Raw genomic sequence first — 25,165 nt, forward strand, 5'->3', positions numbered from 1 at the left:
CATGTCCTCCATCACAGGTATTTTCACACAATAGGTAACAACTTGAAAAGATAGTTAGGAGAATGAAAATAGTGGCATTAATTATTTCTCTTAGACCTTGATTAACATACGTGGAGTAAAAAAAAAATTTTATATCATCAACTCTAACATAAAACTTCCAAATTATTCTTTAGCTAGACTGAAAAAGAGAACACAGAAGTTTAAAATCAAATAATTAGGTTTCAGGCTGTCAACAAACTAAGCCATTTATGTCTCATTAAGCAGGAGGCTACAGAGCATGTTCTTTAATGGTACATGTAAATTTCAACAATTACACCTAAGACAGAAACAAATTAGATCTTAAAACATATAACTCAAATGGATGAGAAAAATGCTGTGTGTTGTCCCCCTCACCCCCCTTGCCAAAAATACAAATAGAGGTGGTGGATTTTAAGAGACCATAAAATTGATTACATACTATACAACTATAGTACATCAAGCAGAATGGAATCAATTAAAAGAAAAGAAGGAAAAAAAAAACCCAAAAAATTTATAAAATGAATCTAATATTGGATGTAATAAACCATGGGGAAAGTATGAGCCACCAACAGGATATAGCCAGAAGAAATATATAACATATTAGATTAGATATTGTCAACATAGAAGGAGGCCTAATACCATTATACCAGTCATTCACGCACTATGCTTGGTCAGCACATTCAAGAGAGATGGATTTAAATATTTAAATACAGAGGTTTAAAAAATAATGAATCGAGGAGGCATTTATCAGAGATATAGAATGTTATGTGAATCAAGATACCATACATGCTAAGTAGCTGGGTTCAGATTGGTCATATTGGCTAGAAGGTAAGTAAAAGTTCCTGAACCTGAGGCAAATTTATAGTCTGCAGTAGCATTAAGAAAAAAAACTTCACTAAGCAGAGGAAAGCCAGTATTAACCTCATCAATATAAGATATATATCAATCTTTCCAAGGGAAAAAAAAAAGATTACATCAATCCTTTTCCACTGCAACAACTGCTTCTGAGAGCCTCTACCATCAATAAATAGGAAATCAGATACTGGACAACAACAACAAAAAGATTCACCATCAATGAAAATCTTAAAAATCACTATTTATCAACTTGTTTACTTACACACAGTTTCCCGCATACAATTAAACAAAGCAGTCCAAGTGAAACAATGTAAGAAGACTTAGCAGAGACAACAGCGCAGTCAAAGTCATCAGTGTAAATTAAAACACCAACAAAGAAAGAACTGGAAGAGGCAAGTTCTTACACTTGACAATGCCTCAAGAACTAATAAAGGGTATTGTCAACAAATAAAAAAAACTCAGCAAAGTTGTGCAGGCCTTTAATGACAGCCAAATAAATCCCACACATATCAGAAAAACCAAATTCTCCAACCAGTCCTAGAACAGGATAAGGAATAAATGACCCTAATGGATACAGCCAAGGTGTGATTATAGGATGCAAGTGGAGAAAAGATTACCACAAAAGGTTCTGCCTTTCTTGAGTGCTCATAGCACAGCTCAGCTGCTGCCATCAATAATGGCTAGCCTGAGCTTTTGAGCAGTTTTGAAATGCAAAATATAAATAATGATAACACAAAATTATCTAGACTGATTTGTACAAGGCACTTACTCTCTAACAGAATAATGTATCAAGAACTTATACAGTTATACCTGCAATTAGGAAAGAAATGTCACATCTGAAGTGTATTTTCCTTATCTTAGGACTACAAAAAATAGGAAGTGCAAGGATTAGAACCTTGAACTTATTTTAAAAGAGTGGGAAATATGCCTTGCCAGAAATAACTTAAAGAAAATAACTCTGTACTAAAGTTCGAAGAACATCTTACTGTTTACCATATGTGTTTCCTATCAGAATTCTTCCCCTGTTATACTCTTAGGAATAGCAGGTAACTGCATAAAATCATGGCAAAATTTTTAAACAATGTACAAAACCAGAAGGCTCAAGACTCCTGAACAAACCTTCTAGAATTAGTTAGAAAGAGAAAGAATGAAATTTCTAACCCATTAAATTTCTGAAAGACTAAGTGCATGGCAATCAGAAAGAGACTCTTGAAGCAACAGGGTTTAGGGCTCAAAAAGGAAATTTCCAAGTGTTTATTTTCTATATCACGCCATGGTTAAGCCTATTATTAAGAACAGTATAGTCTTCATCGATTCTAAAATCCAGGATTATGTTCTTCACTGCAGCATTACAAGTAATTAAAGAACTCGCTCAGGCTTTGATTTCATAGCTGCCATCTTCAAGCCTTCCAAAACAGTTTATCAAATTGTTGCATGACAATGTTTATGTAAAGCAACATCTCTCAAAATATTAGAAGAATTTACAGAAGAGAAAAAAAAACCTTAAACTTATTCTGTCATTTTCAGAGTCTGCTGTCTTAAATCCACTTTCACAAGCTTTGCTTACTTAGCTTGTAGTTTGCTTTGGTATTTGAATGACTTTTTAAAAATTCTCTAAGTTTGATCTTGCTTCCCCCTCCCACACTCGTTCCACCTGGGAAGAGCATTTATAGCACAAACAAGCCCAAAGCTCTCCCTCCCTGCGGAGGGCAAGCGTTTGCCACGCAGCGTGCATCTTACAGACATTGCTGCCCTCGCCTTTACTCGATTTTAAGTTCGTGTTTCCGCGCAAGCACGTTTGTAGAGAGACACACACACAGCAGGACAGTCCCCAAAACAGCGCAAAACCCCGACAGTACCGTCAGACGGCTCCTGGATGCTTCAGACACCGCCCGCAGCCCCGAGAGCTCCCCGGGGCCGCTCCGCGCCGGGAGCGCAGGCGGGCGCAGGGCGGCGGGGCCCGGCCGACCCCCACAGCCTCCCGGGCCGCGCCGCACCCCGCGGGGCACGGAACGCCGCGCTTCCCTTCCCTTCCCTCCTCTGCCCTGCCCTGCCGACGGCGCGGCAGCGGAGCCGGGCACGGGAGAACTGGGAAGAGCGGAGCTGGGAAGAGCGGAGCCAGGCAGAGCGGAGCCGGGCAGAGCGGAGCCGGGCAGAGCGGAGCCGGGCAGAGCGGAGCCGGGCACGGGAGAGCTGGGCAGAGCGGTGCCGGGCAGAGCGGAGCCGGGCACGGGAGAGCCGGGCACGGGAGAACTGGGAAGAGCGGAGCTGGGAAGAGCGGAGCCAGGCAGAGCGGAGCCGGGCAGAGCGGAGCCGGGCACGGGAGAGCCGGGCAGAGCGGTGCCAGGCAGAGCGGAGCCGGGCAGAGCGGAGCCGGGCAGAGCGGAGCCGGGCAGAGGAGCCGGGCACGGCAGCGCCGTCTCCGGGCAACCCGCGCGCCCTCCCCCGCCGCTCTCACCGGCGCGCGCGCCGCGGCCGCGTCACCGGGCAACGCGCGGCCGGGCCCGGCTGCTCCGCCCGCGCCTCACGGGCTGGGGCAGCGCCGGCTGCTGCCGGCCCTTGGGCTGCTGGCCCTCAGGGGCTGTGCCAGCCTTCGTGGTGCTGTGATTGTGTGACTGCTCCGTGCGGGATTGGCGGCCGGGCAGGGGAGGTTTCGGAGCTCGCATTCCCCGTTACTGTGAGGACAGCAGAAACCAGCGGCAGGCGGGAAGGGCGGATTTTGCGCTCCCCGAGGATGTCCACGGGGTCCGTCTCCAAACGTCCCAGTTGTCAAGCCAAGCACTGTAAAGTGTCATGGATATTGAGTCATTTAGCTGTAGCTGCGCCTCGTTCGCAGAGGCCGTGGCTCCATGCTGTGGGGCTGAAAGGAACTGCACACTAAACGCAGTAATCCCGTCAAACGTGGTAATTGATAAAAGATTCGTGTTAATCATAAAAGTGTTGGGGTTTGTAGAAACCAGAATACTTGGGTCTGAAATGAAGCATGACACTAAAGAAAGGAAAATATAGGATTAAATCATTCTGTTTTAAATCCCCCTGTTATGAATATTGTGTTTTCTAAGTAAATTGTATTTGATACCAGTTTGTAAAACAAAACAAGGTTTTCCCGCGGCATGAAAGATTTTGCAAAATCAGATTTCCTGCCTTTGTGTAATCAATTGCGACTTATCTGCTAAGTCCAGACTTCCCAACTTCTGCCGTCTCTTATCTACCAAAACCAGATGGTTATCGATGAGAGCTGACAAATTGTCCGGACATTTCACGTCACCCAGAGGTCCCGCGGAAGTTTTTTTGACCCAACTGCTTACCTGGCAAAATTATGACAACAAAAAAGTAACAATTATTGATTACTATGAAGAAACCGTGCTATGAAAAGGAGCTGCAAACCAGAGTTCGACAGTATGTAGTGGACAGTGACCCCCCCATGTATCCCCAGCGCTGCGTTGCTGTGTCTATATAAAATAAAGCAATCTAAATTTTGCTGAATATCGAGACTTTTGTTTCTCACTTATAACAAACAGGAGTCACAAAATGCATTCCACCAGATCCCACTCCACCTGGGGCTGTCACGTACATGTGTGGGTTTATGATTCACAGACACTTATTGGGCAACATCCAATTACTTTTCCCTTCTACTTTTTTCCCTCCTCCAACTGTTTGTGCAGCTCGATAGTGGCTTGCACTGTGGAACCTGTGTAGTGAAAAGGTTTTTTTCCTCAAATTATATTTCAACCAGAAGAATTTCTGGTCCAACTCAGTTTATCACCTTATTATTGCTGAGTTTGTGTCAAAGTGATGCAAATAATGTGAAGATACCCAATGAACTGTGAAATTACAGTCCCGAAGATAATTCTTGATTTCTTAGAATAAAGATAACACAATCCACCGTACCTGACATGTATGCACGCTCAAATAAGAATAAATAATTTCTTATCCTGTCCTCTACAAAAGAGCAGCCTGTTGCTTGAAAAGATGTGTTGTACTGTGCAATTCCTGACATTCTTCTTTAGCAGAAGGAACTGAGAAGAGGTGGATAAGGAATCACTTTTTCTATGATTTACTGGGCAGAAAATTTGAAATATACATCACCTGCCAGTGAAACTTGTCTTTCATTTGCTTGCTTCCTTCCTCAGAAAACTACTCTATGTTTTAACCTAAAATATCTCATAAAAGATCATAGTAACTGTGCTTGGTCATAGTCTCAGGCACTATCTATTTTCCATTTCCAACAACAGTCAGTACAAGAAGTGGGTGCAGACAGAGAATGGTACAAAAGGCCCTTAAGTATTACACTGTAAGAAAAGCTTCTAGGAGAGATAAATGCAAAAAATATATGGAAAAGAAATATATTATTTCACTCTTGATATTGTATCTTTTGGCCATTATAAACTATGAGATTCTTACATTAAATGTTGCATTCAAGATCATGGTTATGTACCCTGCAAATTTATCCACCATCCTAGACTTTTAATCTCCAAAACATCCCACAACACTGAACACTGTTTTTAGTTTTTACATTTTTGCATTTTTAGTTTTTACATTTGCATTTATTATTTTTAAAACATCCATCTGGAAATTCATGCTCTCCTTTTTTAATGATAGCAAATAATTGTCTGTTCAATTTTTTTGTCCACTCATTCTTTCCTAGCTCTTTTCAGCCAACCTTTCCACCAATTGAAGAAATCTAGCCTATTTTCACTCTTAGATAAGATCTAACTGATAAATACAAATTACCATACTTGTTGACTTTATCTTTTCTAATTATACTTCATTCTTTTGGTCTAGGGTGACTGGAACTGCCTAGAGGTTATTCCTAGGAAAGTGTCAGACTGTGGTTCACAGGATCATAATACAGCAAAAGAGAGTGATTCAGATTAGAAGAACCTTCTGAGCCAATCTAATGAAGCCTCCTGTTCAAAGCAGGGTGAGCTATGAGGACACAGATTGCCCATGGTTTTATTTTGGCAGTCCTCCACTGAACTTACTCCCTTTTGTTAATGCCTTTCTTGTGTTGGAGGCCCAAAACTGGAAGCAGTATGACAAATGTGGCCTAAGAAATGCTTAGCAGAGTGAAAGAATTTTAACAGAAAATAATTTTTATTCTTTCTCTTGTACATGTAAAGGATAGAAAACTTTTCTTTAAATAGAACTAATTACATCTGAGTGCAGAAAGTAATTTTCTTTGAATTCTGAGATGATATTTAGCACTGCAATCTCTGTTGTGTTTTATTTTAGTTACTCGGAAAAGAAACAGAACTTTTAATATTAGGAGTCTTGATTAACATAGGCATATCTAATAACTTCTCTATGCAAAGTATTTAGCTCTACACACTACTAATAATAAATCCTACTTTTTCTAGCTTCTCTGTGACTTTCAGCTCAAGAAATAAAGGTATCAAGGTGAAATGCAGTAGTTTATTGCCACCCATGTCCACCATACAGAGTCTTATCTACATCATTAGTTATAGTTATTAGGGCCTCAATCTTTTGCAGAAGTTTTCCTGCAAAACAACCTTCTAGTTGTTTCTTATTCTTACCAGAGCTCTTTATTTTCTCCTGCACTTGTGTTATTAAAGGAGGATACATTTATCCCAATTATTGCTATTTAATAAAACTAGTAGAAGTAGAAATTTAAATTGATTGAGAATGCAATTTCAATTTCCATCATATTAGAATCAATGAGTACTTAGAATTTTGGTAACTTTCATTTTATTCCTATGATATGAGTGACCTCTGGTGGGAATAAGTAAATATTATTTTAATTTCTCACTAAGAATGGTTGGGTTGGTTTTTTTTTTCCCACTAGTGATCCTATTCATTTGCTGCCTGGCAGGGAGTGCCAGGCCTTTCTACCTCATTTTCATTGAGGTAGAAATTATATCCAGCAAATGATTTCATGGGAGACTCAGGCTGGTGGTTTTCTTCCCCTTTTCTTTTCCTAAGAAGTCCTCACTGAAAGGTGTCAAAAATAGAAAATACTTGAAAGAAGCTTAATTCACTGTGTTCATGCAGATGTTTTATTAGGTGCAGTCTCTGCACAGTCTCTGCTAAAATCAGTAAAATCAGTGACTAAAATCAGTAACATTTCATAAACTATTTTAAGCAGAGCAATTGCCATCTTGGCAGTGGTGTTGATGTTTGTTGGTAGTTATAGAATTGGGATTGCCTAGAATTCATTTCAGGAAATGAAATGCAATGAGTCCAACATTTGCAAATGAGATCAGGCCAAATCAGAAAGTCCCACTTGTCATTAGTGACTTGTACAATTTAGACTTTCAACAGCCACTGCAGGACATGAGGAACAAGAAGGTGACAGACCTTCCTGGCTGATGAGTTTTCAAAAAGCAGTAGCCAGGGATAATCACTACTCTGAACAGGCTGGCAGACAGACTCTGGTTACCAAATCTAGCACTTGGGTGAGATTCACTTTGAAGTGCTGGACCAGTAGGTCGTTACTGCTTTTTCTCTCAGGAATCCCACAAGATCTTCCACGATCTTGCCCTGTGCAAGTGCCCAGTAGCTCAGTTTCCTAGAGACTAGGAGTTTAGGATAAAACTAGTTGTTTGCACTAATCTATTGAATATATTGAATAGATCATTACTGACTATAATGGGAATTTTAAACACCTAAATTTAAACTATCTCCAGAGTTTTAGTGGCAGTAGGTGTTTAGGCGAGGTAACCCCTCTTCTTTTTTTGCATATTGCAGAGCTACTGGCCCAGATAACATTGAACCTGTGAGGGCTCAGGCCTGTGCTGTGCTGGGCCACACATCCCACCAGGCTCTCAAGCCTCTGGCTGTAGAACACTGTCAGCTCATTGTGACACAGGAGACTGCAAGTCCTCTCCCACTTGGCACCTGGAGGCTTTGCCATTATCTAGAAGTGCAGTAGGAAGTTTTCCCGCCAACATCTTGCCTGTTCAGGAGTAGAAATTATGAATATAGTTATAAATATATGTAAAAAAAACCTGTAGTGGCCCAAACGACCAACATGGGGTAGCTTTTTATACAGGCAGGGTCTGCTTGTTGTGCTGCACGCTGACCAGAGAGAGGCCTGTTCAATACTGTACAGCTTTGAGTGCTAAGCATCTAAAGGAAGGTAAGATTACCTGCACTATTCTCTATTTCATTATTTTTTAGCTATTATAATAAGTATTTTAACTTATACTTTGCAGAGTTCAAGTCTTTCTAACTGGGAGCATAATGGACCAGTATCTCGTAATGCAAAACACCTCCTTTTCTGATATCTTTCCTTTCCTTCCTTTCCTTTCCTTTCCTTTCCTTTCCTTTCCTTTTCCTTTCTTTCCTTTCCTTCCTTTCCTTTCCTTTCCTTTCCTTTCCTTTCCTTTCCTTTCTTCCTTTCCTTTCCTTTCCTTTCCTTTCCTTTCCTTTCCTTTCCTTTCCTTTCCTTTCCTTTTCCTTTCCTTTCCTTTCCTTTCCTTTCCTTTCCTTTCCTTCCCTTCCCTTCCTTTCCTCCCTTCCCTTCCCTTCCCTTCCCTTCCCTTCCCTTCCCTTCCCTTCCCTTCCCTTCCCTTCCCTTCCCTTCCCTTCCCTTCCCTTCCCTTCCCTTCCCTTCCCTTCCCTTCCCTTCCCTTCCCTTCCCTTCCCTTCCTTCCCTTCCCTTCCCTTCCCTTCCTCTTCCCTTCCCTTCCCTTCCCTTCCCTTCCCTTCCCTTCCCTTCCCCTTCCCTTCCCTTCCCTTTTCCCTTCCCTTCCCTTCCCTTCCCTTCCCTTCCCTTCCCTTCCCTTCCCTTCCCTTCCCTTCCCTTCCCTTCCCTTCCCTTCCCTTTCCTTTTTTCTTTAAATTTCTAGTCTACAGAGAAGACAAAAAAAGTAACCTGAAAGCAAATATTTCAGAACCAAAAACCTATTGAGGTTTCTCTGGTTCCCATCTTCAGGTTTTTTACAGTTCCAGTTGCATTGGCAGAATTCCTTTGAGGCAGAAAATGCAAATTTTCTAGAAAGTGTAATTATATGTAACTCCTTTTATTACAGATCAGAATATATACATTTGATGCACTGGAATAGAGGTTCCCTGATAACTTTATGCTGTTACACATCTGTTTAGGAACAAGCTCTTAAGCAACACAAGCAAGTGTATACAAAACAATTACCATACACAAGCCTTTTTGTTAAAGGCAGTACCTACTAATGTCATGATATGTGCTCAGGCCCTACAGCAGAAATGCCTGTCTATGTTTTGGTCTCTACTACCCAGATCTATGATTAAACAATTGAGATTCTACTTGAAATCATTATTTCCTTGTTACAATGTCTTATGTAGTGGCCCATGATAAAATAACAGAATCATCAGGGTTGGAAGAGACCTTCAAGATCATCAAGTCAAATCATCAATTTTGCATCATTAAATATCAAATGCATGAACCAGAGATGATAAACCCAAGAATTAACTTTTTGAGCTCTGCTGGATATTACAAGATATGCTCAATGGACCCTTTGGTGTAAAAGTACAGTGTGTTCACCCTCTCAGTTGCTTTCTTCTTCTCCTGCATATCCTTCTTCAGAGATAAGGAAAAAAGGGAGAGAGAAGGATAGGTATAAATTGTTTTGTCATTCAACCCCACTAACAGCACCCCTTATTTCACAGGTAGCAATCATATTTTGTCTCAAATAGTTTATTTCATGCACTTCTAATCAAACTTTCTCAGCTCACATTTAACCTGGGAACACATCTCACATTAAATCCTGTGAACTAGGTTTCTTTCTTTTTCTTCTGAATATCTGGACACTATTTTGAATTAACAGATTAGGTATGAGAACCTATGTGTTACGAGTTTTGTTTTATAGCAATTAGTAAATCACTTTTTTTAGTTTTAGATAACTGCAAAAGCTGGGGTAATATCAGGTCTTTAATGATGGACTTTTCTACTCATTATTAATAAGTCTGCTGATAGAAAGGAAGAAGCTGTACAACTGCTTCAATAACAATAGTTCAAAAGCAACAAAAGATGCCAGCTGTACCATAATTTTGTGTTGCTTTAAATCTATTGCTACTCATGCTGCAAACTCCTAACACTTCCAATGAACTTTGATATTGTGGCACTGCTAAGGCCCAGATCTGCCAGCAGAAGAACCAGATCTATCATCAGAGACAAAGACTGAAATCACCCCTTTGGCCAGGAAAGTCTGTCATGCTCAAACAGCAGTGGCTGGATCCAGATGAGGTGGGATAAGTGATTTCAAATACAGTGCTGTGTCCAGTGTGGGTGGGCCATGGAGCTTCCTGGGGCGTGCCATGGAACAGGGATACGTGGTAGAGCTGTGTGCTGCGGGCAGGGGCCATGCAGTGATGCTGTAGGATGACACTACAGAGCACGTGGCATGTGTGGCCCAGATATCAACACTTCAGAAATTGGTTTTCTCTGGAGACTAGTCAGGGTTTTCTGTTTTTGCTGAAACTTCTGTTTTGTGCTAGTCCTGTTCATTGTCAGTCTACTAAATTGCGTAACTACCTTCTGACCTCTTCCCTCATGGGTTTATGAAATAATTTCTTTAATGTTCTTACCATATTCCTCGCTTTTGTTCTGCCTCCTTCTTACTTCTTTTAGTTCATCATCTGCACTTTTTATCCTTGAGAAGTTAATTTTCTTCTAGCCCTCTTCCTACTCTGCTTTTTAGAGTTTTCAAATCTACCTCAGTGTAGCCTCTCCTTAGCAGGAGTTCTCTCTGCTTTTCATTCATCTTCTACCATTATCTCTTGATTATAAGTAAAATTTGATAGCTTAAATAAGGGATAGTAATACAGTCAATACACAGTAAAATTATGTCAGGCTGTTACAGTTCTGCTGAAGAATTAAAAAGTTAGAGTTCACACACTTTTTTTCTGTAGAAAGACATTATGAGCATTAATCCTTCATATGCAAAATATGGAAGATTAAAGAACAATTCTACTTAATCAGATTTTCTTTTGATCCTTTTTCTTTGCCCTTCCTTCTGCTCGCTCCTTGATGCCATTCAAAATCTTCAGTTTTCACTGAATAAAGTATGATATTATGTTTCTTGTCAAGTGCTTTCATGCAGGTATAATTTCTTAATGCTTTCTTATTTATCTCTGGAGGTTAAATCAGTTGTTTGCAAGAAAGCAACACAGCAGATGTAACTGGAACAGGACCAAGTTTCAGAACTGAGATCTTGTTGCCTTCAAATCTGGAGCATCATAGCATCTGCATAAAATAAGGGTTATACTATAACTGCTTTTATAGAAGCAATGCATCTTAAAAGGTGCCTTTTAGAGAACTTTATAGAAGTAAGATCCAAGTGTAATGAATCTCACCTTTCATTATATCAAACAAAAATTTTGTCCCTGATTTCAAAGGGGGCAAGATTGTGTTTGGACATACTTGAAAAAGAAAGATAAGGTTTGTTTAAAACACACTTTCAACATGATAGAATTTACTGGAACATCAAACATAGAGTTAGAAAAGTACAGCAGAGCTACTATAGTTGATAAATGCATTGTATAATTCATAAAATATAATGCAACACTGAAAAAGGGTCAAGCCCATTTTTTAGTCTGCCACATTTGTTAAATAATGGCAAATATATATTTGGCTTGCCTAAATGAACAAAACATAAGAGAAATGTACCAATGTACCCTTCAACAAAATAGCTAATTTTTCTTTTCATAATGCAGAACATTTCATAATCCAGTGGATACACCACTACATTCGGTAGAAGCCAAATCTAGTACTTGTTCTGTACCAGATGATTTACAAACTCTGTGATTGTTATAATGTCCCCTTTTGCTGCATAACTGAAGCTTAAAAGCAGGTAGAGCATTCTAATTTTCCCTTTTATCTTGAAGTAGTGAAGGATATTTTTCAATTCCCTGCTTTTTTTGCTCTTCCCCCTACCCACCCCCTTTTTTTTCACTTTTGTCTTTATGTTCTTACTCTATTTTTACCTGTAGATCTGGAAAAAACAAAATAAAACAAATGAACAAAAAAACCCCCAAACAACAACCAACCAAACAAAAAACCACCAAACAAAACAAACAAACAAACAAAACCCCAACAAAACAAAACAAAACAAAAAACAACCAAAAAAAAAAGAGTTTTCCTCTCTGATTGCAAACACTGCAACTTTCAGAGCACTTGTCTGCAGTAACCATCTCAATGCTTTTACCTGGGTGCTGGGAGACCCCATCTCCTGACCCTGCACGCTCTGCTTGTGGAACTTGAGAGTTTCATTCAACACTGCTGAGAAATACAGAAAATAGGAAGGTTGCCTTTGTGGCTGGAGATGTGCTTTTCCAGGAGTTTTTGACTGGGGAATCTGGAAGAGTAATATTACCTTCTTTGTAGAAGAATCAACCCACCACAGAGTGTTGGGCTGCTTTTCAGGGTTTTGTTTGATTGTTTTCTGCGCTTTTTTTTTTTTTTTTTTTTTTGTTGTTGTTGTTATTTGGCTGCGTTTGCTTTCGGTCTCGGGTTATTTTTTAATGAGGTGGAGGGGGGAGCTAATTGCTTGTGTCACCTGCATGGCAGGATGTGTTTGTTTTGTGAGAAATGCTGCTTGGCCCTGTAAAACACAGTGAAATGGTAGAACTGCCGACTGCCTCACCAGCTCTGCACCTTATTCAGGCTTGTTTTTTTATCGCGCCACAGAAAGGTAATTCACATTTGGGTTGTCACTGGTACGCCAGTGACATCACCGACTTGGCTCTGCTGAATAACCTGAGCCGATGGCTGCTTAATGAGAGGTCATTCTCCAAGGCTTTCTTTACAATCTGCTACCAAATTTTTTCAGACCAGAGCAAGGAGAGGACAGAAGAAGCCAGGCAAGGGTGAACTCCCGCGGGAGCCTTTTCCCGCTGCGGCGGTGGGTGGGTGGCAGGGCGGGGCCGCTGCAGCGGTGACGTCACCCGCAGGCGCTGCCGGGGAGCGCCCGGCAGGGGGCGCCGTGCTCCGCCGCTGTGTCCCCTCAGGCGGCGAGCGCCGCCCCCGTCCCCTGTCCCCTGCGCCTTGTCCCCTGTCCCTTGGTCCTTGTCCCCTGCCCCTTGTCCCCCGAACCCTGTCCCCTGTCCCTCTGTGCCCTGCTCCCCTCATCCCGCCAGCTGCGGCATCCAGGGATGCGCGGGGAGCGGAGCACGGCCGGCAGTCGGGGAGCCGCTCTTGAGCGGTGCCCAGCGAATGCGAGAACCGCACCTGGAAAAAAATTGTCTCTTGGCTTTCTGCGTTTTCTTTACTCTGCTTGATTCTTTCCCTAGCCTGTGGTAAATACCTCTCTTCTATGGAAAAACAAAACAAAACGCCGCCCCACCTCCCCAGCCCACCCAAAAATAAAAAGTGGGAGGGGGAAATCAGGGATTACGTCATCTGTTTTTAAAGTGAGTGGAAATCCTTCTTCCTTGAGGAATGGAGGGAGATGCTTTTCCCGCAGCCTCCTGCAGGCGGAGAGCTGCAGGATGATTTGAGGTCTGATGGAGAGCGCGTCATGCGCTCGGACATGCTGTTCCTAATCTCAGACAGGAATTTTTTAAGTCAAAATTATCCATCTTGATTCAAGTAGCCGCTCCATCATAAAAACAACCTTTTTATTTTTTTTTTTTCCTCCTTTCTTTCCCCTCCGCCCCCCGATCGATTAGAGCTGCTTCGGTTCACAGAGGAATGCAGTTCGTATGGAAAACAGTGCTTGCCCCCTCCCCTGTTACAAAACCTTGCCGCATAAACCAAATACAATTGCCGCAAAAAGTAGTCCTGGAAGGAGATTGTTTCTTGTCTTTATAAGCACATGAAACAGTTCAGTGGTTGCTTCAGAGCTGGGTAGACAGTGGCTCAACAAAGTTGCAGTAATCAATTTTTTGGTAAAGAAAATAAAATATAATGCCAGTAGATGGGTAAAAGGAACATGTTGAAGAAAGCTTGTTCAGAAGTGCTGCTTGTGAAATACGCAACATTTTGGTGATCTTTGAAAAGAAGAATGCTCTCAAGTGTGAAAAAACCCATAATCCTTTTTGTAATATCGTCCTGAGGAATTTTGTGTTTTGTGTGAATCCTGTTGCTAATAGTGAAACTGATCAGGATATTGTCAGATATGCTTTGATGCTGCATGAGAAAGCTAGTGCAATCATTGAAATTATTAACATAAAGAAAGAGAGGATGATAATACATAAAATAATGAAAGGAATAGGAAGAAATACTGATAATACTGAAAATACTTGGCTAATGACTTGTGTTGAAAACTCCTGGCTTTTATTAACAAAACAGATAAAATATCACAGGTAACCTCGGTAGACATGGTTTCTTTATCCTGAGTATTAATTCATTTTATTGGAGCCCTTTTGGTTAGCTTTTTTCTCCCAAATCACTTAGATTCATTGGCAGAGTCCCTGTATTCTGCAAGGAAAAAATTTTCAGGAAACTTTTAAAACTATAATTATTTCAATAGCATAGTAATGATAGTAATTTGAGACTTTTTCTCGTCTTTCAGTGTAAGAGTTTTATAGTCATGGGGCATGGCTAATCAGCATGTTTTTGTAGGTGTGGACTCTTGCATTCTATCCTCTTCCAGTTGTGAAAATATAGTTGCAAAACTAAATCCAGTTTATGTTGATAACTTTTTTTTTTTCCCAAAGAAATTATTACCTGTCTCTACTGATGAAGGTGTGGCTTCAAATGCAGCAAAAATTGGTGAATGTAGCCACCAAGCAGGACACAGGACACAGATGTTGAATTTAAAAATAGTTATAATGATAGTTATAATGAATTTAAAGATAGCTATAATGATAGGTATATTCTAGTATGATGAGTGTTGATGAGATCCTGTCACTGGTTCTACTAGGTTTTCTTCTTTTAGAAGAACCTATGCAGTAGAGGAGATACAGTAATAGGAAGCACATTTTGGCACAAAAACTCCAGGAAGAAGCAGCAGGGGGGAAAAAAGTCTCTGACCTTCAAAGTATTGCTCTTCTTGTTTTTTACGAATATTTGCACTAGCGCTGGGAGGCAGCCAGAGGAGTAGCCCAAGAAAACACTTACCTGAGAATTATGAATTATTAGAATTATTAGACCAAGTGTTTTCTAGAAAGGAGAGGTTGAAGTGTAAGATTTTTCTGCTTTGGTGTTATTTGGGCAATGGGGAGAAAAGGTTTTAGTTGGATCTATAGGATTGTTTAATTTCAAAGCATGATACTGATCAACAATTAAATGCTGTCTGAAAGTACTAATATTAAGCATGGTATCTGAAATGTTTATTCATCCTTTGCCATAGCCCAGGGAATGGCATATCCTTGGACCAGATCCCCTTCCACAGCCATCTTCTGAGAAAATGTACTTTCTGAACAGTTCTCTCATATTAATGGCCCAATGATGTACCAAATATTGACATTGTCATAAATTGTCCTTGTCTGAAGGCAGGTAGTTTCCTTATATGTGATATAGTTAATATACCTATTGTTTTTCCATTTCATTTGAAAATCTTAAGGTGATCTCTTCAGGCCTCTGGTCATTAGCCTCCCAGACCTGTGTGCCTCCTGGGAAAGTCTGGGGTAGAGGAATGCTAACTGTATGAGAGGAAGACTGAGTTAAATGTTATATAAGCAATTTGCTTGTCCATATCCAGAAAATTGCTGGGTGTGCATCCAATATTGCTGTTTCTTATCTTTCTTTAAGGATTATGGTGATTATGAGAGGTCTTCAGTAACTGGAGAAAGGTAATTTATATGCTCATCTTTGAGAGGAGGAGGAAGGATATTCAGAGAACTGTATACCACGTAGTCTCATCTCAGTTCCCAGGAAGAATATGAAATAAATATTCCTGGAAGCTATTATTAGGTACAGCAAGGTAAATAATGTGATTCATAACAGCCATCATAGTTTTACTGAGGACAAACCATGTTTAACCTAATTACATCTTGTAATGAGGCACCTGTCTCTGTAAATGAGCATACAAGAGGTAAACAATTTTGTTTACCTTGATTTAAACAAGTGTTTTGACATGGTTTCTTAAAGCATTAGGGACTAGTGCCACAACACAGGTGGGAATGCACCTCCTCTGTATGTCTCAAAGGACAGAGGTGTACAGCATGATGTCTAGGGACCTCAGCTACCCTGACTGTGAGGTACCTGGTGAAGTTTGGTAAGAACAGACATGCTTGGGCTGGCATAACCCCATGCAGCAGCCTAGGCTGGTGAGTGGCTTGCCCGAGACAGCTCTTTCATGAAAGATCAGAGGCTGAGTGAGAATTTAAGCGTGAGTCAGCACTGTGTCATGAAGGCTGTCTGCCTGCTTGGTGGTCACAGTACGTGCAGCATGCATAGCAAGGGAAGTGATTCTTCCCCCTCATTCAGTGTTTGAGTTTGCATCAGGTGAGTACGGCTCGAAGATGTGTCCATCCTTCCCCCACGCCCATCAGGAGATTGCTAAACTGGAACACGTTCAGCAGATGGCTGTTGGAATAGCTAAAGGGACAGAGCACCATGGAGATTTTCAGCTGTTGAAAACATGGAGTTCTCGTTTCATAAAGGGATAAATAGATACAATTATTTAATACAGAATGGATCGTTAAAAATGGTGTGCTTTTAACACCTAAGATTGTGTGGGTAGAGAAATTCTGGAGTGAAAACAAAATCTAATACCTAGGAAGTAGTTTGGAAAGAATAATGTTTTACATTATTCTTTCCAAACATACAAAGGTTAAAAAAAAGTAAAAAAGTAGTATTGACCCTTAGTATTCCAATTTGCATTACGAGAAAGATTAAAAATAAACAGATTAAAGGAATTTTATGATTGGCTTATTCACTATTCTTCTTTTACACTTATTCTAGTCTGCTTTGGTTTCCATAGCTACTAGTTTAATCATGATGCACAGAGCTATTTCTAATTACAGTATATGCCAGCATAAAATTAATTCTTTGAGTATCTCAAGCAAAAAAACCAGCTTGCAGCTTGTTCTTTGACATTTTATTATTACAAATCCTGAAGTAGCACACTTGCACATCGTATTTAGCCTATTCAATTTTATTTTAAAAAAAGAGTCTTTAAATATATACCTGCTTAGATCTGTGTCAAGAGAGACAGGGCACAGAAGAACTGTATTGTGCCCAAGTCTGATGCATTAATTTCAAATTATGTAGCACTTGCAAATGATCAGTGGCTATTATAGAAAAAAACTTGTCATACTGAACATCCAATGTAATCTACTTCTGTTCTCTGTCTTTTATTAATGTGAAGTTTCTGTGACATCTTTTAATTCCTCTTAGGCAAATACATGTTTTTTCCTTCCAAAATAAAGAGAATGAATTAGATATATTTTCTGTCTTGAAGAACTTGCAAGGACTTTGGTTCTACAACTGGGTACAGGTGAACCAGATATACAGTTCAGTGAGAAGTTATTCAAGTGTAGTGATTGCATGCTAGATCACAAATTAATCTTCCTTTGAATTCAGTAGAAGTCTTTCTGTGAGTAAGGAATATGAATTTTGATCTGAATACATTTCTAAGTAGCATCTAGAACTTTAAACTTCTAAAATGATACACTGACTTTGCTTGATTTATGAGTTTTAACAATGTTTAATTAGTTGGAAAAGCTTATGTGCGTATTTCCCTTCAACAGAATTTGGATCATGGAATAAAATAACCAGTGTTTCTAGCATTTGCTTCTTCCATAAGCATCCTTGCTATATTGTATAGTGAATTCTGTCTGTTTAGAAAATGTACATTATATACTTTTGTGTACTTAAATATACACTTTTTATACACGTATGATATATTTCTATTTCTTAAAAACTTTGCCAACTTTTATTGATTCAGTCATTTCTAGATGAGTTTTCACATCAAAATTGCACTAATTGTAAGATAACCATTAGTGCTTCATCACTTAAAAAATTATCTATAGACTGAGGGTTTTAATTAGTTTTTTAAATATTAAATCCATCTTGCTTCACCTTTAGCCTCCATTTCCAAACTTTCTAAGTTTTCTTATGTAGAATTTTACCTGCATGAGATGGCTGGTCCACTAGACTTTAAAAGTATCTCTTAACATTTTTTATATATGCTTTTTTCAAGTACCTTAATTCTGGACTTGCATTGCACCAAATTAAAATTCACTGAAAAGCTTATGACACTTATTTCACTTTCTCATCTGTAAAGTATTTTTTTTAAAAGAAAAATATCAATATAGTTAAAATACTGTTCTGTGAACAATGTGAAAAAGTTGTGTTTTCCACCAGTACTGGTAAAGCTACAATTTAAATTGACCTGACAAGAAAAGAAACAAAGTTAAAAGAAACCAAACTAACCAACCAACCAAACAAACAAACCAACCAAACAAATAATAAAAGCAGACTCGCTAAGTTTGATGCAGAAGGCTTGGAATGCTTCTTTTTATGCTGTCTTAGCTGTTGGGCATTCTCATCCTGTTGTGATTAAAAAGTGCTGTCATAGTAATTAGAAAGAGTAATCAATAGAAACTGGCCTATAGCACAGAAAACTCAAACAAAATCCAATCTAAAAACTCTCACAATTCATTATATTCTTTTATATTTCCATGAACACTGTTTTAAAATTGATAGGCATATATTTGTTTCAGAAATTATGGAGGCTGGACTGATAATATGAAATAGTTTGTTTCTCTCATTGGAATTAATGGTGAAAGTCCTTGCAGTTTCCAAAGGGACTGTGGGTGCTTGCTTCAAACTGTATTGACATATTTGACTATATTGGTATTTTATTCGGACAGAGTTGTTTGCCATCATTTATTATTGGAAGACAGAATTGATATCTGTGTTACAGATTATAATCAATTTAAACCTTCTTCTGTCCTGATTCTTCAGTCCTAATAGATACAGCATAGAGTAGTGCTTACATCCATTTGTTTTAAATGTCTTGAAAACTTACTTTTTAACTTCCCTTTCAAAATGATCTTATAGCTATCCTAGTGTGTTTAAATAACCAAATAATTGCTAAATATTTCTGTAGTAAACTGATGAAGGAGAAAAATAGTATAGAAGATACACAAGAGCAAGTGGATCATATGATCATCTATTTTCATTTTCCCTCACATTTAGTGATAGAGGAAGTGTGAATTGATCCCATAAAATTAAAGAAATTAGTGTTAGCCAGTTCAGAGTTAAAATAATATGATTTGTTTTGATGGTAGCTGAATCCAGTGAACCTTGCTAGATGCAAGTGGCAGCTTCTCTCTGTTTGCAGGCAGTCTCTAGCCAGGCTGATTCCAAGTGGGCACACACAGTGGGGACACAGCCACAGGTATTGCAGGGACAGCCAGCCATTGCAGACACCTGTGAAAACACATGGAGCATTCATAAACATGGACAAGTTGAGCCAGACAAACCTAATGACCAGTAGCTTGTCTACATACCAGGTCTCTTTTATTCCCTGACTTCTCCCTTTTGCTGGTCTTGTTTCTTGTTGATTCATCTTGATCCCCTCATCTCCATCCTCATCTTCCCCAGATTAATGGTTTTTATGTAATTACTTCTACCCAATGGGTCGCCATTGTACCTAAGTATCATTGGCTTAACACTCTCTGTTTGGTAAAAACAAACCTTTTTGTTCATTTGACTGGACAAACAATTGGCATTGTTTTGTCTAAAATGGTGTGTGATTGTTATTGTTGCTAGTTGGAGGAAATAGGCAGTTGCCTTAACAGTGGGAACAAACTGGTAACAGGATTGTTCATGTTATAGTTCAGGTTTTATCAGTGCTTTAAGTGAAACATTGATTAAAATTTTTATTCTAAAAAGCTTTAAAAATGTTCTGTGTGACTCATTTAGGTTTGGGGCTTTGTTCTCAATGTAAATTGCAGTGGTGTGATTTTTTTTTTAAATATCCAATGGCTTTGAAATACAGTGTATTCTTTGTAAGCAAAAAAAAAAAAAAAAAATTGCTGTTTAAAAAGCATGAAATGCAGATGTTTAAAATTATGCAAAGTGCTTATTTTGACTCAATGAGTGTTCCGATGGATGATGATGCAGAAATTTAAATTTCATAAATGGTTGCTTTTCAGCATCACTGTTAATAGAACTGAAAAAATATCAGTATCTCTCTATTTCAGCCTTGAGCAGTATACAAGGTCTAGTTTGAAATGCAGTTAGGAAAAGAGTTCTTTGAGGGGTTATATATATATATGTTAATAGTAACACATTTAAATTCAAAATTTTTGTAGAAATAATCCACCCATTCAGTTTAGTAGTGGTTATGTAGGGATTAAAATTTTTAAAGTGGGAATTAGAAGAGCCAAATAAATAGCTAATATGCTTGTAGATAGCAGGGAACTTTTTAGAACGTGAATACAAATAAGTTGAGCATTCCTAAGGAAGTTCCTGTTGAAAGTAAAAGGTAAATATTTTTGAAAGTGAAAAGTCTAAACACGTGAAAGAGAAAAAGGTCAGATGTAAAATTACAGTACCGTTTAATTAAAATTAAAATAATTTGAGGTTTAGTATGTGTACAATGTCCCCTCTCTCCCCCGAGTTATTTAAGTCATAGGGATGACACCAGGAGGGAACTCATAGGCCACTGGAGTATGAAATTTGAACTCGACAAAAACGGACCTTAGAGTTGGCAATGGCTTACCTGAGAGTCTCTAGGTAAGGATTAAGGGACAAACAAGTAATATGGATGCCACTGTGGGAATCAATTGTAGACCACTTAACCAGAGTGATGACACCAAGGAGTTATTCTTTGAGGAACTAAGAGACACCCCCAATTCAAGTGCCCTTGTCCTTATGGAAGACTTCAGCTTGCCAGAAATTAACTGGGAGCATCACACAGCTGTCACAAACGGGTCTGGAAGATTCCTAAGGCATTTGGATGATAACTTAATGGTTGAGGCTCCAAGTGAGCAAACTATGAAAAATGTCCTCATTGATTTGTTGATGTTAACAGAGTGGGTCTGAGTGAAATGGAGATTGGTGGCTGCCTTGTCCACAGTGACCACAAAGCAATCCAGTTTAAAATCTCTGTTGACAGAAGGAAAAGTGCCAGTGCCAACAAAACTTCAGCACTGGATATAAGAGCAGACTTGAGGCTTCTCAGGGAACTAGGGAGTGAGGTTCCCTGGAAAAGTGCTCCTGAAGATGCTGAGATCCATCAGTACTAGTCAGTTTTTAAGCAACACCTTCTAAAGTCACAAGACCTGGAAATTCCAAACTGTCAATAGTCAAGCAGGTGAGGTGCAGAAGACAAACTTGGATGCCCAATAATCTTCTTTTGGAGATTATGACCACTGCAAGTGGTAACAACAGAACTGGGCCAGCCAGAGAGTTTGTGGTGTAAATATGGAGAGACAGGAATGATGGAGTTGCCTTGAGACAAATAACTTTTAATGTAGAAGTAACAAATGTAGAAACCACATGGTACAAGGGGCAACCTCCAAAGACCCTGAAACCCAGAAAGTACAGAGGTATATAGATGGGGTAGACGGTACAGGATCCAATCAATAATGAGGATAAGGAACAGAACCACATATGTAGCTGGTCACTAGCCAACCATATATCAAAACCAAGAACAGCATCTTGCTTGTAATAAGCTAGTTAACATATTAGTTCCTTTGAGACAACTCTTCTCTCTATTCTCTCACAGCAATGGAAAGAATGTCCTTCCTTCTAGCTAGGTGTCTCTCAGGGTTTGAAGCTGAAGCTGTCTGCATCTGCAGGTGAAGCCAGCTCCCTGTCCATCTCAATTTCCACAGGAGAGAAGTCAAAAAAAGGAAAGAATATGGCCAGTGGAAGCAAATAGATGTGACATGTAAGGCACACAAAGATGCTTCTTGACAGTCTAGAGAGAAAAACTGTGTGGCCACAGCTCAACTGGAGTTCAAGCTGGTGAAAACTATGGGAAATAATAAAAAAGATTTTAAAATATATTAATGTCAAAAGGCAGTTCAGAAATTGCATCAACCTATCAGGATGAGGATGGTAACCTCACAGTCAGAGACATTGACAAGGCAGAGATTGTTTAATGCTTTCTTTGCCTCTGTCTTCAACATCATTCCTGGGCTATGGGGGTCTCAGCATCCTGAGCAGGAGGATCATGGCTGTGAGAGTGATAAACTTCCAGTTGACCCTGAATTCATGTGGGATTTGCTGCTCCAGCTGGATCCCTGTAAATCTATGAGGCCTGATGGGATTCATCTGAGAATACTCAAAGAGCTGGCTGATGTCATTACAAGACCTCTCTGGATGATTTTTTGAGTGGTCTTGGGAATCTAGAGAGATCCCAGTTCACTGGAAACTGGAGACAGTAGTCTCAATTTTCAAGAAGAGCAAGAAAAATCAACCTGTAAATTCCAGGCCTGTTCATCTCATTACAGTGACTGGTAAAATTACGGAGAAGATTATTCTGGGAGGTATTGGAAATCACCTGAAAGACAACACAGTCATTGGTTACAGCCAGCATGGCTTCATTAAAGTTCTGTTTCTCAGACCTGATTTCCTTATATGAAAATGTAACCCATGCAGCTGACCAGAGGAAGCCAACCAGATCTTTTGGTAGTATCCCTCTGAATAAAATTATTCAGCTGGGCCAACACATCATGTGAGAGGGTGAGCAACTGTCTCATGGGTTGGGCACAAAGGGGTTTACTGTGATGTGATATCATCAGGTCAGTGACCAGTTGCTGCAGGGCTCTACTGTAAGGCCAGGGCTCTTCAACAGCATCATAAACAATTTTGTTGCAAGACTTGAAGAAATACTAAGTAAGTTTGCAGATGATAGTTAATTTGGAGGAGTTGGTGACTCCCTCAAAGTCAGGGATACCCTGAAGAGGGACTTGGATGAAATAGAGGGTTGGGAAATCACCAATTGCATGAAGTTTAACAAAGGCTGGTGGTGGGTTCTGCACCTGGGAAGGGACAACCCTGGATACAGATAGACTAGAGAACAAAAGACCAAATGCAACACTGCAGAAAGAGATCTGGGGGTCCTAATCAACAGCAAATAGAGTTTCTACCCTGGTGGGGAGGTGGGCCACCTGTGTCCTGAGGGACATCAGGCACTGCATTGCCAGCCAGGCAAGGGAGGGGATTGTCCTGCTCTACTCTGCACTGAGGCAGCCTTACCTTGATTCCTGTGTGCAGTTTTGGGCACCACAGCATAAGAAAGATATTAAGCTATTAGAGAGTGTCCAAAGGAAGGCAATAGAAATAAGGGGAAATGGAAAGAGGAGCAGCTGAGATCATTTGGTCCGTACAGCCTGGAGAGGAGGAGACTGAGGGGAGACCTCATTGTCATCTATAGCTTCCTCTCAGTAGGAAGTGGCAAGACAGGTTCTCATCTCTTCTCTCTGGTGATAAGTGACAGTGCCCTAAGGAATGGTATGAAGATGTGTCAGAGAAGGTTTAGATTGAATATAAAGAAAAGTTTTTTGACCCGGAGGATGGTGAGGCACTGGAACAGGCTCCCCAGAGAAATGGTCACAACATCAAACTTGACAGAGTTTGAGAAGTGTTTAGACACCAGGCACATAGTGGTGTTCTTAGGGCTGTGCTCTGCAGGGTCAGGACCTAGACTTTGCTGAACCTTGTGGCTCCCTTCTAGCCCAGGATATTTTATGATACAATAAGACGCAGCAATAACACAGAAAGCTAAATGGTTGTGGTCATTGCTAACTCTATTCTTACATAATCTACAAGAGCAAGATTCCACTCAGTGAGGGACATTGAAACATCTAAAGCATCGACTCAAATAATGTCTAATAAGTCTTTAATATTGAAGATAGCAATTGACTACGGTAATCGTAGAATTAGTCTGAGACTGCTGAAACCTGAAATTGTTCAACTGGCAACTGTGGTGTTTTATTTACAACTGAAGCCAGCCTTGGTGGTGCTAGGTAGGCAAAGGAGTGTTTTGTTGCTTGATTTTGTTTTCATTAAAAGGAGGGAAGAGGGCTCCCATGAAGTTTTTAGAGTGCTACAGATGAAATTTGTTTGAAAATTTAGGCTATATTGAGGTATAGTCCTAATTTTACTTCTAGAGGTATCTTTTAATTAACCCTTTTATCAAAGGTGAATATTGGGTGTTAAGATGTTTTGGTTTGATCCCCTAGGACTGTTTCAAGTGGGTTTGTGTTTTCTTATGCTGACTGATTTTTTTTGATTAAACTTTTCTGCAAAATACCTTTCCGGAAAGGTATTTTAAAGATTGAAAAAGCCTGCAAAATTTAGTCTAGCAAAGGATATGTCTAATTTTCCATAAAACATGTCCAAAAACTTCTAGTGAATTCCTATGTTGCTTAGTTCCCAGCATGTATATCTTTATAGTCCTTCAGGAGGTATGTTATAGACTGTATAGTGAGCTTAGTAGCACCTGTGAAAGAATTTTAAAATCTGTAAGAAAGAAAATTAATTGCTAGTTTTGGTTCTTAAATATTTGAAGTAGCAAAAGGAGATTGAGGTTCCAAACTGCCATTTTACTATCCAGTGGATTGTAAGAGAAATGTGAAAAAGAAACTCTTTGGATGAACTTGGCCATGGAAAGCGTAAGAGAGGATCATTGAGGATCAGACAGGGCATCTAAAAGCATAGCTGCTGAGGCACTGATCTTCTTGGGGAAAAGTCAGAAGACAGGGATCAAAATACAGCCTGACAGTTCATAGGCTTTGGGATGTGAATGGGGTATCTGTTTGTTCTTAACATCAGTTGGGAGAAATGAGGAATGCCCCATCCAGAGGATGCTACAATCTGGTGATGAGGATACATCATTAAAACAATATTTGAATTGCCTCAGGCAGAAAAGGAAAATTAATTTGCATCTTCCATTTCACACAGGTGAATGTTCTTGGATTGTACCGTGGTGTAAATTATGCTTTCTTTTTCTCCATCTGCATTTTACAAAAGAATATTTATCTCCTAATTATTGAAAGAGAAGCAGTTGGCATTTACCCTCCTTCTGATACCTACTTTACTGAAGGTATGCCAGAAAAGGGGTGGATTTTTGTAAATTCTGCATTTCTTAGTTTTCCTCTTGATTAATCCTAGACGGCCTTCTGATTGATGAACATGATATTATTTATATCCTTTAAAATATCAAGCTTTGTTCCTGGAGTCCTCTCATAGGATCCAAACTTTCAGACTTGTGACCAAGCAGATAAAATTAAGGTAACTTGTTGATGCCTAATAATTATATTTAATATCTTATATCTAATTCTTATAAAAGTATTGAAAAGATCTGAACACATATATGAAAATTTAACTGCACACTGACCACAAATCAGCAAGAAGCAGGAGGCATGGGATTTACTTGTGAAAATACTTTTTTTCTTATTCTAGTCCTGCTCTCTGGGAAAGTATTCAAGCCTCAAAGAAAGA

The 25,165-nt window shown here is 39.6% G+C and overlaps 1 protein-coding gene and 1 long non-coding RNA gene across 5 annotated transcripts in view; both read right to left on the reverse strand.

Annotated features, from left to right (window-relative positions):
• The window catches only part of WDR17 (WD repeat domain 17), a 75,707-nt gene extending 72,810 nt beyond the window's left edge, over positions 1-2,897 (reverse strand). For 2 of the 3 annotated variants that reach the window (XM_079305676.1, XM_079305677.1), the window contains exon 1: positions 2,733-2,855. The gene's annotated coding sequence lies outside the window, so the exon portion shown is untranslated. Of the gene's footprint in view, positions 1-2,732 lie in introns of all 3 variants that reach the window. The other variant, XM_079305678.1, reaches the window with a different exon arrangement.
• A 16,064-nt stretch (positions 2,898-18,961) lies between these two features.
• On the reverse strand, positions 18,962-23,341 carry LOC306802885. Of its 2 annotated transcripts, XR_013774506.1 has the most exons (3): positions 23,229-23,341; positions 20,433-20,483; positions 18,962-19,135 (listed from the first exon to the last, which is right to left on the reverse strand). It is a non-coding gene; the product is annotated as an uncharacterized lncRNA (long non-coding RNA). The 2 variants fall into 2 exon arrangements; XR_013774507.1 differs by lacking the exon at positions 20,433-20,483 and having other exon boundaries at positions 23,229-23,330.
• Between the last annotated feature and the right edge of the window lie 1,824 nt (positions 23,342-25,165).

This window comes from Erithacus rubecula, assembly GCF_903797595.1.
Source record: "Erithacus rubecula genome assembly, chromosome: 5".
In the NCBI taxonomy this organism is placed as follows: domain Eukaryota; kingdom Metazoa; phylum Chordata; class Aves; order Passeriformes; family Muscicapidae; genus Erithacus; species Erithacus rubecula.